This window comes from Cupressus sempervirens, chromosome 5, assembly GCF_028749045.1.
Source record: "Cupressus sempervirens isolate cs-2001-9-10 chromosome 5, ASM2874904v1, whole genome shotgun sequence".
Taxonomy (NCBI): domain Eukaryota; kingdom Viridiplantae; phylum Streptophyta; class Pinopsida; order Cupressales; family Cupressaceae; genus Cupressus; species Cupressus sempervirens.
In genome coordinates, this window is record NC_143122.1 from 507,271,252 (window position 1) to 507,285,640 (window position 14,389).

The following is a 14,389-nucleotide window of genomic DNA, read 5'->3' on the forward strand; positions in this document are numbered from 1 at the left end:
CATTAATCATGGAAGTAGGATCAACAAGATAACCATTAGAAGGATACTTAGTAGTCCAAGCAGCAATATAAAGAGGACCATCAAAAGTCTTGAAAATATCATTCATTAAATGAAATTGTAAGATCTCTAGCACACTTAAGATTAGTTTTTGGTTTAGGTTGATCATGAGATTTAAATGGAACTTTATTTTTAGGTAGATGTGGAGATTGAGGTACACTTTCCACGATGTTAAGAGTATGATCATTCTCTTCACATAAGGAATCATAAGCAACATTCAGATCAGGAGAATAATAAGGTTGAACAATTGTATTAGTAGTGTGTTGAGGTAAAGGATTGGTATGGATTTGAAGGTTTTTCTTAGGAGGTGCCACAATTTTTATTCTATTGTCATGACTATCAATACATAAAGCATTAGAATTAATCAAGTCTTGAATCTTATGTTTTAGAGTATAACACACCTTAGTATCATGGTCAAGTTGACAATCATATTGACAAAAGGCTTTTCGATCAAAGTGCAGACTTGATGTTGTACATGGGAGAAGTGGTTTAATAAGAGGGAGTGTAATAATATTAGCACTAACCAACCTTCACATAATGGAATGTAAAGACTAAGAAAGAGGAGTAAACTTATTATTCATCTGAAACATAGAGGAAGAAGCAATGACACCTTTGGATATGGAAGTCACCTGATTATTTACTATATTCGTGGCTTTGTTGATCTTAACATAGTTGTTAGGTTTCTGGAATTTGTTGTGACTAGGTGCATCATCACTCTTATCAATAGGTATAGGAGCCATTGGAGTGGTGCTCTCAAACTAACTCACTTGTAATTGACAATGATGAAGTGATGCATAAAGTTGTGAAATAGAAGTAAACTCAGTAAGAAATTTTTTATCTCTAATGTCTCTTTGTGAATTTGAAATAAAAAAAATGTTGAATATTAATAATAGGTAGAGGATAAGAAATCTGTGCATGCAAATGATTAAATCTACCAATAAAATTAGTCACTTATTTCTTAGGACCTTGTTTACAATGCATCAAATTAGTCAAAAACACTTGAGGACCAATATTATTCTAAAATTGTTGGATGAAATAATTAGCAAGTTTATGGAAGGAGTCAATAGAATAAGGTGCAAAGAGCAATACCATTGTAGAGCTTTGTCATGAAAGGCGGGGGCAAACAACTTAGCTAAAATACAATGATCATGAGCATGATACCTACATAGAACTTAGAAAGGTTTAAGATGAGTCACAGGGTCACCCTTATCATTATAAGTAAGAAGGCAAGACATATTAGCTCATTGAGGAGTGATGGTACGAATAATGTCAAAAGACAAAGGACTACCCATATCACATGTGGGAACATTAAACTTGGATTGACTAAGGGAAGAAATAGTTTGAGCAAGGCTAATGATAGTGGAATCATTAGAGGAAATAGGTGGCAATGACACATTCAATACACTAGGAAGAGTGTGCATGTTGGCTAGAATAGAAGGTACTATACTAGGAACCACAGTAGGAGGATTAGGATAAGTGTAAGGAACACTATTCTTTGAAGGATGTGAGGTAGGAAATGAAGCAAGTGGAACAATCATGGGTAGGGAAGAAATAGGAAGACTACTACTAGGAATATTAGATGGTTGAATAGAAGTGGTCACAATCGGAGAAACATAAGTATGAATGCAAGAGATGGGTACAAAAATAAGCAAGGTAGGTTCAACAGTAGTGATAGGTAGAGTCATTCCTATTTTGGATGTGGCTTGAGCCAAAGGCATAACATGAGAATGGACAAGGTGAGTAGGACCACACAAAATATTAACACCATGTTCATGATTATGAATCACTTTCTTAAGAGCATCAAAAGTAGAAATAGTATCAGTATTGTGATTCTCTTGAAGAAGTCAATCATGCATTATATCAATCTCAATAGCAAGCTAATGAACTTGTTTAGTAGGAACCTTTAAAGCCTTATCTTCATCATCAAATGAATGAAAAGATTCATGCTCCATAGACGGATTGGGATCATGAGAAATCATAGGATCACTAAGGTTCCTGAAGAGAGGGAGAGAGGATTCTAGATCAAAGTGAGCCATGAATCTATGAGTTCTCCTAACAAGAATACTATATGTAGGGCTTAAGGTAATAAAAGCTCATACACTTAAGCAAGGTAGGAAGACACAAAAGGAATCTAACTTTAAAAGTACAAACTAAATCAAAAAACATACAATGTAACCTTATCATGCAAAGATACACACAACAAAATGCAAGAATATAACTCAAAAATCAAAAGAGGAAATGTCAAAAGTTGAGTTCACCAAAGATGTTAAGGGTGAAACATGAATCAAGAAAAGAAAACCTAAGTTCATCACATTACACAACTCAAAGAGGGAGTCAAGGAAATAGATCATGTTAATCCCAATTCTGAAATGACTAGGTCTAGAAAGATTAGTGCTAGCCAAGCAATATAGGAGCACTAATATGAGCTAGAGTCTAGTGAGAAGAATAAGAAAAAAGGTGCAAAATTCCTTGAAAAATCCTAGTTGAAATGAAAGCTAGGAAATGAAATTAAGGGACAAGATATAATAAGTAGATATGCTAAAATAACAAAGGCAATTAGAAGACTCACCTTTGGATTTAATTTCCTACTTGATGAGTTGGTCAAAATAAACAAGTTGTGTTGGAATTAGACCCTGAAACTACCAAATCCAAAAATCCAAAAATTATTGGGCGATCTAGCAAGGTCAACTTTTACATGATATCAACTTTCTCCTAAAGGAGGGGAGCAATGGGTCCCTACTCAACTATGTCCAATCCCAATTCTAGTTTCGTGGTTCTGAAAAATGACAAAAAGGGTATCTGAATCTATGACCTATTTTCCATTACAAGATCTAAGACATGCAATAAAAAGGGTTTTTTCTTATAGATAAGGGGTTTGCCTCAATCAAACCTCAGTTTAGGAATTAATCTTGAACTAAAATAATTTAGTGGTGGACATGTCAAGTAAATGTATGAATTCACCTTACAATAGCTAGATCTTTTGAATCGGATGTAATGAGATCTCTTTACCAATTGGATTGGATCAACAATATGGATGAATGGATGTAGAAGATGCAAAAAAGGACCTTGAATAGATTGAGGGAGATCTTGAAAATAAACTCCTTCAATTTCTTGAATGCTTGAATTCTTGATCTTTAATGGACAAATTTTCTTGAAGAAGGCTTGAAGACTTGAATTCTTGAGAAGATGAATACTTGAGTGCTATTGCACATGAATTCTTGTACTATATGAGATGGGAAATGAAGCAAATGGATGAGTTTATAAATGGGTCATAATTAAATTTCTCCAATGGGTTGAACAATACTGTACATTGACTCCAAGGATCAATCAAGGCAAAGGACCTGAGGGGAGGTCCTAAAATAAGGCACATGTAGGGATGCATAGCATCCCTGATTGGGAAAGGTTGCACTATGTCCCTTTCATCCATGGCACAAAATCCTCACGATATTGCTCCAGGTCCAAAAAAAGGTCTCAGATCCCAAAAATTAGGTATAGATTTTGATATGACCTTTATGGCATGGAAAGAGATTCTGAGTGATTGGATGAGGAAAAGGGAGGAACTAGGTAGTTAGATTCTACCTCAATCTTTACACCATGAAAATAGAAGCATTAAAGAGGATCAGTTAAGTCTTACCCTAATTCCACCTAGGAGAAATGAGAGTAAAGGGGAAGAAAGAAGGAGAGATGCAAGGATATGATGATCTCACAATAAATAGATGTTAAACCATTGTTAAATTGAAGTGCTTTTAATTTAGGATGGTACAATAATAAAGGATCATTTCTGGTGAGTTGGGTTGTTTCTCTCGATGAGGATGGTTTTTCTTAGGATAAAGATTTGTATTTCATTTTTCTCTAAGTTCTTATTTTAATGATAGCATTTCTAAACTTAAGAAGGTATCAAAGTGGGTCTAAGAAATTTGATCTAGAGCTAGAAGCATCAAGTTACTTGTCTTACTTGATTCTTGTTCAGTCATTCTTTTCTTGTTGTGTGAAAGTGGTGAATGGTTTGAATGTTAAAGATAGATTAGGTGGCTCTTCAAATTTCTCTTTGGAATCCTAGAGTTCTAATTGCACTTGAAGAGAATGACTTTCTAGACTATGTTAATTCTAATATTCTAGAGCCATCTAATAGACTTGAAAGAGCTCAATGGATAAAGAATAACATCATAGCTATTATGATCGATTCAATTAAGGATCATTGATTCCCATTAAACCCTAGACCTTAAACCCTAAACCCTAAATCGCAATCCTTAGATAGTAAATCCTAAAACAAAAAACCTGAATTGGAAATCCTCTACCTTAATTATAAACTATAAACCCTAAACCCTTAACCTTATACCCTAAATCCTAAAAGCTAAAGTGTAAAATATAAACCCTAAACCCTAAACTTGTAACCTTAAACCCTAAACCATAAATAATAAACCTTAAACTTCTTATTCTAAACCTTAAATCATAAACCATAATCCTTAAACCATTAACCCTAAATTGTAAACCCTAAACCCTAAATCATAATCCCTAAACCCTAAACCCTAAACTTTAAACCCTTAAACCCTAATCCTTAACCCCTAAACCCTAAACCTTAAACTCTAATTCTTAAACCCTAAGGGCTTGTTTGGTTGCTAAAATATAATAGGAATAGGAATGGAGAATTATAATTCATTTTGTGTTCTTTTTTTGGTTCATAGAATGGGAATGAAGAATAGGAATAAGTATTCAAATTTTAGCCCCAAAATAAAGATATATCCATTCCCAAAAATACCTATTATTGGAATGGAGAATGGGAACATGTCACTATTGGCTTGAAATCTTTAGGTTCTGCTAGGTGCCAACGATGCACAACTGAGTTCATCACACATATGTAATAGTGATTTACTTTCCACTGATGATGTGAACATATCCATCGAAGGTTGGGAGCATATAATTGTTCAACACTATGTAAACTGTAGTGCCCTCTTCCACTATTAAATCTCACTCAAGACTAGATAATGATTTCAACATAGAAAAGGAAGGTTGAGCAATGACTAAGAGGAGCATGACAACCAAATCAAACAAATTATAAGGGGAAGAAGACATGTTATTGGTGGCATTATAAGCATCCATTGCAATAAAATTCTTGAAGAACAAGATGAAGAAGGTGTGAGTTTGAAGCTACTCCAATGGCTTCCTTTTGTAGGTTGAAGAGGTAGACAAAGAATGAAGTCATAATCTATTCACACACAATGCTTGTGGGAATCATTCATGTAATGATGTCTAGACAACATAAATGTGATAGTGATTGGTGATAGTGTTGGTGATGGTGACAATGATACAATAGTGGCATGTGAGCATTACCATTAATAAGCCACTAGAGAAGCATATTTGAAAATTAAAAGAAATCACAAATTAAATTTTAGGGGAACCAAATAAGATTGAGATTGCTACTTTCCATTCTCATTCCTCTTTCTCTTTCTCATTCCAATTTCCTAAAACTTAAAACCTATACCTTAAACAGTGAATTAAAAAATCTAAAACATAAACCCTACACTCTATTCCCTAATCCATTAATCATATACCCTAAACCCTAAACCATAAGCCTATAACCATAAACCCTAACTTGGTAACCCTATACCCTAAACCCTAAATGCCAAAGCATGAACCCTAAACCCTAATGTGTAACACAAAATTCTACCTTAAACCCTAAACCGTGAACCTTATATTCTAAATCCTAAACCATGTTCCTTAAAACCTGAACCTTAAACCCTAAACCCTAATCCTATAACCCTAAATCCTAATCCTTAAACCTCTAACTTAAACTTGAATTTTTAAACCCTAAACCCTAAACCTTAAACCCTAATTCATAAACACTATCCCCTAAACTATGAACCCTAAACCCTAATCCTTAAATGCTAAAACCTAAAACCTAAACCCTAAATATGTAACACTAAACTATTAAGTTGTAACACTAAACCCTTAACCTTAAACTACAAATGGTAATCCTAAAACCCTAAACCCTAGACAATAAATAATAATCCCTAAACCCCTAAACTTGTAACCCTAAACACTAACCCTATAACCTTATACCCTTAACCCTAAAGTGTAATCCTAAATTTTAAATCATAAACCTTAAACCCTAAACTAATAACCCTAAACCCTAAACAACAAACCTAAACTGTAAACCATAAACCCTAATCCCTAAACCCAAAACCATTAATACTAAACTCTATACACTAATGTTATAACTGTAAATCTTCAACCCTGAAACCTAATCTACAATACTTTAACCCTAATTCTTTACCCTAGACCCTAAAAGTTAAAGTGTAAACCCTAAATTGTAACCCTAAAACTTGTAACCTTAAATTTGAAATCCTATAATGTAATCCCTAAAGCCTTTACCCTAAAACCTAAAGTTGTAAACCCAAACTCTAAACCATAAACCATAAACCTAAAACATGTTATTCTAAACCTTACATCATAAACCCTAAACAATAAAACATAAACCATAAATCCTAAACCCTAAATCCTAGTCCCTCAACACTAAACCCTAAATCCTAAACTATAAAAGCTAAACCCTAAACCCTAAATAGTGAGTTGTAAACTCTAAAACACATATCCTACACCTTATTCCCTAATTCATTAATCCTATATCCTAAACCCTAAGCCTATAACCCTGAACCCTAACTCAGTAACCCTATACCCTAAATCCTAAATGCTTTGCATAAACCCAAAAACCTAATCCCTAAAGCATAACCCTAAATTCTATACACTAAACCCTAAAGCCCTTACCCTAAACTCTAATTCCTAAACCCTAAATTTGTAATTTCGAACTTTAAACCACAAACCATAAACATTAGACCTATTATTCTAATCCTTAAATGATAAATCATAAACCCTAATGCTTGACCCCTAAACCCTAAACCTAAACTGTAAATCCTAAACACTTATCCTATAACCCTAAATCCTAATCCCTAAACCTATAACTTAAATCTTAATCTTTAAACCTTAAACTGTGAACCATAAACCCTAAATATATAACTCTAAACTCTTAAGTTGTAACCCTAAAACCCTAAACCCCAAAAACCTTAAATTCTAAATGGTAATCGTTAAACCCTAAACCCCTAAACCTATAATCCTAAACCTTAAACCCTAACCCTATAATACTATAAACTAAACCCTAAATACAAAAGCATAAACCCTAAACCCTAAAGTGTAACCCTAAATTTTAAAGCCTAAAACCTAAACTCTAAACTCACCTTATATCCTAATAAATAAAACTAAATTATAAACCATAAACTCTAATCCCTAAACCCTAAACACTAATGATATAATCCTAAATCTTAAACCCTAAAACCTAATCCTTAAACTCTAAACTCTAATTCTTTAACCCTAAACCGTAAACCCAAACTAAAAACTCTAAACCTTAAACCCTATACTCTAAACCCTAAATCTCCTTAAACCCTAAGTGCCAATCCTTAAACTGTGAACCTTAAAACATAAAATCTAAATACTTAATCATCTAACCTAAACTATAAATTATAAACTCTACACCTTAAACCCTATACCCTATTCGATAAACCCTATACCATAAATGCTAAATCCTAAAACCTAAAACCCTATACGATAAACCGTAAAGTCTTTACCATAATAATCCTATACCCCAAACCCAAAACTTGTAACCCCAAACTCTAAACCATAAAACTTAAATCGTAAACCATAAAAAATAAACCCCAATCCTTGAAGTGTAAACCCTAAACCTAAACCATAATCTTATAAACCTAAATCCTAATCCCTAAACATGTAACTCTAAACCCTAAACCCTAAACACTAATCCTTAAAACTTAAACCCTCAACCCTAAACCCAAATTCTTAAACCTTAAATCATAAAGTCTAGAACATAAATCCTAAACTTTAAACCCTAAAACTTAAACCTTAAACCCTAAACCCTATACAGTAATCCTTAAATAGTAAACCCTAAGACATAAAATCTAAATCATAAATCCTATACCTTAAAATGTAAACCGTAAACCTTAAACCCTACCCTATACCCTAAACTATAAAAGCTAAATTATAAACCCTAAGGGCCTATTTGGTGAGCGGAATAGGAATACAAGAATAGGAATAACTATTTCGGGTTTGCTATTCCAGGAATACAAAAATGGAATATGTATTCCTATTCTTTGTTTGGTTCACCCAGAATTTGATAGGGAATATGTATAACCTATGTTTGGTTGTGCAAAAGCGGATTAGGAATAAGGTTATTTTTTATTGTTATTTAATATTTTTTCCATTATACATTTGAATGAGTTAGACTACTTTTACTTGATTTTATTTTATTTTTTATGTTTTTCAATTTTTACAATGTAAGTCACAAAGATCACATATACTCTCCAACATGAGAACCTTATGGCCTTATCATTTGCGAAATGGCTATCCAGCCGATGGAATGTTTGGTTAATGTCATTTTAAAATTATTTTAAAATTATCATAACACTTCTATTGTAATTTTAAATAATAACAAATGGTAGATTTGGTTGGCTGCATAATAAATGTTGCCTATCATTTGTGCATAACCTATAATATAATAAATATAAATAAGCTAATAAATAAATTGTTGAAATGATTTTTTGAAAGATTGTTAGTCGTCATAATATTTGTAAGTAAGATTCAAACTTCATTAACGCATTATAGTTATTCTTCTATTAATAAAATTATTTTAAAAACACTATTTTTCCATCATGAAACTTTTTTCTTCCTTATGAAAAATAAAATCCTCCATTAAATAATTTTAAATAAAAAATCATTCTTTCCAATGTAACAAATTCTTAATCAAAACTCAACTCTCCAAAATCAATTGAAATAGTAATGAAACTAATATAATTTATTCATCATTTTAATAAAATTAGTCACCAAAATACGATTAGAAACAAGTTCCAAACAATAAAATAGTCAAATTGTTATTAAATATGTCCACCATTTCTATTCAAAATCATAAAATAAATTACAATAGTTGCTTGGGCTTTTAACTTCATTTACGCATATGGTCCCAAAAGACTACTACCATTGAAACAATTATAATTCCCAACGCGCCTCCCAACATGCCTCGAAGAAACATGTTTTCACTCTCTCAGATCTTGCACAACTTGCACTCAGTACTTTCATGTGCTACAGATTTGGATATGACAGATGTTGGGGGGCCCTAATTGACCCATTGTAAGAAATTACAACCACCAACCCCCTGCAATACAAATTCTAAATTAATAGCCTCTAAAACAATTAATTGGTTCAAAAATGTAAGTCCATACAACAAAAATTAGTAATAACCTTTCTTGAATTTGGACAAGAATAAAATTTACATTCTGGGTTATCCTTAGTATGCAAAGTCTTCACTACTACTCCTGCGCCACACTCGCACATTGATAAATTTAAATCCATCAAACTTGTATAAAATACAAACAAATAAAAATAAATTAAACATTCAATTAGCAATATTATAATAAGGATAGTGAGAATAAATGGTTGAAACATTCAATTAGTCATGACCCAACATATAAGACCTCAAATCAAGAGAGTCGAACAAAAAAACCATTTTTTTTAGCTAAACATCAATGATAGCAATAGACCTCAAAGGAGCACCACTTTGTTGGCAAATGAGAAATGGCAGTTTGTTCAACTAATTTCTCTCTTTCTCCTGTAGCTGCATGAGGAATGAAACTATCCCATAAAGCTAACATGAATTAATACTTGACAAAAGAGATGACTACAATTTTGGAACTTTGTTTGTATTCAAAAGAAATATTGTACATAAGAAAACATACAAATGGCACTGATCAAGAATGTTGATATTATAGTGAGTTGATAGCAGCATGAAACCTAAGACCAACAGCATGCATTCAAGCTATGACCTCCAATAACTCTAACCAAAATTCAAATTAAAGAAAATAAGAGAAAATTATCATGTAAAGAAAAAGCCTCAAGATATAATTTCTCAACTAGGGAGACTAAATAACTAGGAATAAATATGTAGTAACAACATATGATGCTATTCAAACCTTGTCTTAGAACTAATGACAATGATTACATACCAAATATTGTTGCGATCATGCATGTTATAATTCATAAACTATAGAGACAATATTTTAAACAGAAAATTTATTTCAAAACCATAAGCGAAACACACAAACAGGATGCAAAAAGTTGTCATGTTGCATTTTAAATGATATGCCAGTCATAATTAATAAACTGTAGAGGCAATTTTTTAAAAAAAAATTTTATTTCAAAACTAGAACCACAGTGCAAAACAGGATGTAAAATGGTGTCACGATGCAATTTTAAATGAACAAATAAGCTATCATTTATTTATGCTATGGTATGTTTAGTTTTCTCATAGTGCTGGATGTATTGCAAGCAATCAAAAGACGGGTTACTTGGCTACCTGCTAAGGCCTTTTCCCTCATTGCTGTAACAGTGCAGATAATTGTTTGGTGGACCAGTGTAAGTAAGAAAGAAGTCGTTGCGAATGAGTCAGTTGTCCTTCATCAGTTTGTCCCTAGTGGGAAAGTTGTTGTGTGTGTTTTTATTGGTTATTTGCTCCCTGGAATGGCTTCTCCAAGTGTGACAACGTTTCTAGTGTTAGGATTGAGTATATGCATCCAAATCACTTCTGAACTACTCATTTTTCATAAGCATCATAATGTTATCCCCAAAGAATTGGACATCATTTTGCAACAACAAGCCAACATATGAGGACTCAACAGTGAATTATAAATTAGAAACTAATCTACAACGAAGACATAAATTATGGTGGTGAGATATGATTATTTCCATAGCTATAAAAGTCATAAATTTTTGATTGAGAATGAGGGATTTTTGCCTCCTAATATGAATGACAATAGATTCAATCCGGACCTACATTACTACACATGACTTGAATGGGCTTATGAGATCAAATCACAAAGATAATCCAGCACTTCCGCAAGTGAAGGAATTTGCAGTGAGGTAACTATCTAAGGTGGTAGATAAACAATCTAGATATCTAATATTTACAGCTATAGTTTTTACTATCTGATTGTAACAATTGGTTATCTATTCACATAAAAACTATAACTATATAATTATCTATTCTAGATTGTTACAATTGTAACTATCTCAGGTGACAGGTAAACAATCTAGATATTTAATATTTACAGCTACACTATTTTATGTTATAATTAAAAAAATTCATAAGTAAATTTAAATAGTTAAATACAAACAACAATAATACTAAGAATCTTTTTCTATTATAATTATAGTTTTGGATCTAATTGCATCAATCATTTTTAAAATCTATAAATCATAGTCATTTTAATTCAGCACCGAGGAAATTTTAGATTTGGTTTGCATGAAAATTCTAAAGTTATAGTGTCATCAAGGATATTCACAATCAATAGCTTGTCAATTTATCTGATTACTTGTCCACTCTAGACTTCATTTGAAGTGGATTTAGACATTAACCGAAAAAAAAATTGCCAAGATTTAAAAGAAAAACTAATAGCATGCAAAATTTGATCTTGAGAAACATATTATTTTAGTGGGATTTAAATGGCTTTGGATCTTTGTGTCACCCAATTCCAAACCCAAACTTTGGTTCCAGATGAAATCAAAAGGTTGTGTAAGCAGAAATGATTGGAAGAGGCATTGCATATTTTGCAAAGTATGAACTACCATAATGTGGAAATATGGTGAGATATGATTATTTCCATAGATATGATTATAAATTATAAGTAAAATGTGTAACAAAATTATAGATAAAAGTCACTGTTCATAGCTATAAAAGTCGCACATCATACATATTCTAAGTAGGGACAATTTAATGGCATGAGGTTTGATAAAATTAAGAGGCAAATAATAATTGTTAAAGTGGATTAATCAATGAAGTTTTAACAACTATTAATTAAATGGAGAGACGCTTTTTTATGTTTGAAAAGTCACACCTATAATATAATGGTTAGAAAATGAAAATAAGTTCTAGGAATCTGACACGTATGGCTGATAAATATTACCACAGTGCTCAACAAAATGTGAACACTCATGTAGAGTTACATGCTAAATAGTTCTAAAGAAAACTGAAGATAATATAAAATACTAATTTCCTCATCCCTAAGAATATTACAATCCTCCAAATTTATATCTAATATAAGCTTCCCTCGCTATGTCATCCATCTGTAAGAACCAAATAGCTCTTGTTGGTTCTTGCATAAAATGATCAGATGTGATAGTCATAGTCTCTTGACTGATTTCAGTGATGGCTTTCAAGGCAGCAAACAAATCTGCAGCTTCTTTTTTAGTATCCTCTTTATCAAATTTGATGGTGTGCGACTATTTGATTCCCTCCCGTATCTCATGGATGCTTTCAGATATAACATCCAAAGAAGCGGCCATGCTTGCCTTCCTCCTCTTTGGCCTCCTTGTCATTGGTGTTGAAGGAATGCTTCTAGCGGATGTAGTTGGCTAATTTGATTGAATGAAATCTTCATCCAAATCAGCAGCATCTTTCACAGGCATATTCAAATCATCATCATCATCTAGATCAACAACACATCATAAAGGTTACCATCTTCAACATCTTGTGGTGTTCCAGCTACACTTCCTTCCGTTATGTCATTTCCCACTATGATAGCTAGATCATTAAAATAGTTGAATGGCTACCTCCTATACACTCTTGCAGTTCTGAATTCTTTTCTCTATACATGTTGCCAAAATTAAATAATTAGATATTTTTTATGACATTAGTATTGAAAAAACTTTGAAGAGGACATTACTTTCAAAAGTTCATCACACATGCTATCCTTAGCATCCACACATTGAGTTACCTCATTCCAAGCAAAGCCACTAGTATTTCATAACTCCTTCATTATTCTATACCTCGTCTTCCATGTTTTCAACTTATTTTTGAAATTATCCTTTCCAAGGTTCAATTTCAGCTCTTGATTGAATCTCCTCTCGATAGCACTCCATGCTTCTCTGCGAAAACCTCCTTCACCTTTCCTTCCTAGATTGACTTGCTCAAGGAGCAAATCCAACAATTTTCTCTCCATTTCTTTAGTCCATACAATTTTTGGATTTCTAGATGAAGTTGGAGTAGAAACAGGTGTAGCAGCAATAGGGGTGGTAGTGGGGGGCATATTAACCTCCTCGTGTATGCTCATCAAATGATTTGTGAATGACATATTGCTGCAATTGGCAACTGTTATATTGCTAGAAAACATCCATAAAATAAAAGTGCACATTATATATTGTCAACAACAACTAAAAATATATATCACCAAATATCAACTATACTCTGACATAACCCCTGAACAAACCTATTTATTCATTCACATGGACTAATTATTTGGTACAAGTAAAATGTTTTTCTGATAACAATTGTGTGGAAATTTATCAGAGTTTGAGAATGAGTCAAAGACTACTATTGCAGAGACTAAATAACATGAGGCTTTCAGATGTGTTGGGACTTTTATTAAATCAGCAGCCACAATGCCCCTAGCTCTACATATACAACACTGTGGACAGGGTAATTCTTGCAGAATCTGTGGAAGCATTTATTGAAAAGCAAAAGAAAGCAGGGCACAAAGTGAGGGCTTGCAATTTTGAACTATCACCCCATGCTATAAATAATCTAATAAACTTAGCTGATTTTATTCCATAGTGTCTATTTAAAGGACTGCCCTTGATTTTCAATATTATTTTTCCATAATGACATCTTTCGTAATCTTATACATGATCCGTGTTTTCTTGAAAATATTGTGCTTTTATTTTTCTCTATTGGTCTATTTTGACTTGCAACATTAATCTACTATTTAGTCTTTTTCTTGAAGGATAACATTCCTTTTCTTTTTGTGTTATATTTCATATTTCATTTACCATGCAAAACCAAGGTAACAAAAAAGTATGTATAAATTTGTTTTGATCTATATGGCTTGGCCATGTTGTGCAATCACAATAAGTTTTTGAGTAGGATCTGATTTCTGTGGCCATATACAATTTTGCTTCAATAAAGCATCTTGTATGGTATTCGACTATTAATTAAATAGAGCCTTAGCTCAGAATATTCACCACTCTCTATTCATATATAGGTGTTTCACAAGCAAATGCTGCATACTATATGGTTGTTTAAAATTTGATGATTCTGAACATGTATTGTTGCTTTAGATTACTTAGCAATGTTGTCCCTTTATATCTTTAGTATCTCTACAGGAGACAAAAGGAGAAATAGTTATTTTTAGAACAGATTGAGAATATTCATGAAAGGGGTTCACATTTTTCAGTCTCAATCTCTGTAGGTTGAGGTAACATAATACAAAAAAGTGTATTGTAAAAT

The 14,389-nt window shown here is 32.4% G+C and overlaps 1 pseudogene; it reads left to right on the forward strand.

Annotated features, from left to right (window-relative positions):
* LOC149556936 (uncharacterized) overlaps positions 1 to 12,523 on the forward strand; it is a 190,902-nt pseudogene extending 178,379 nt beyond the window's left edge.
* Positions 12,524 to 14,389: the final 1,866 nt, after the last annotated feature.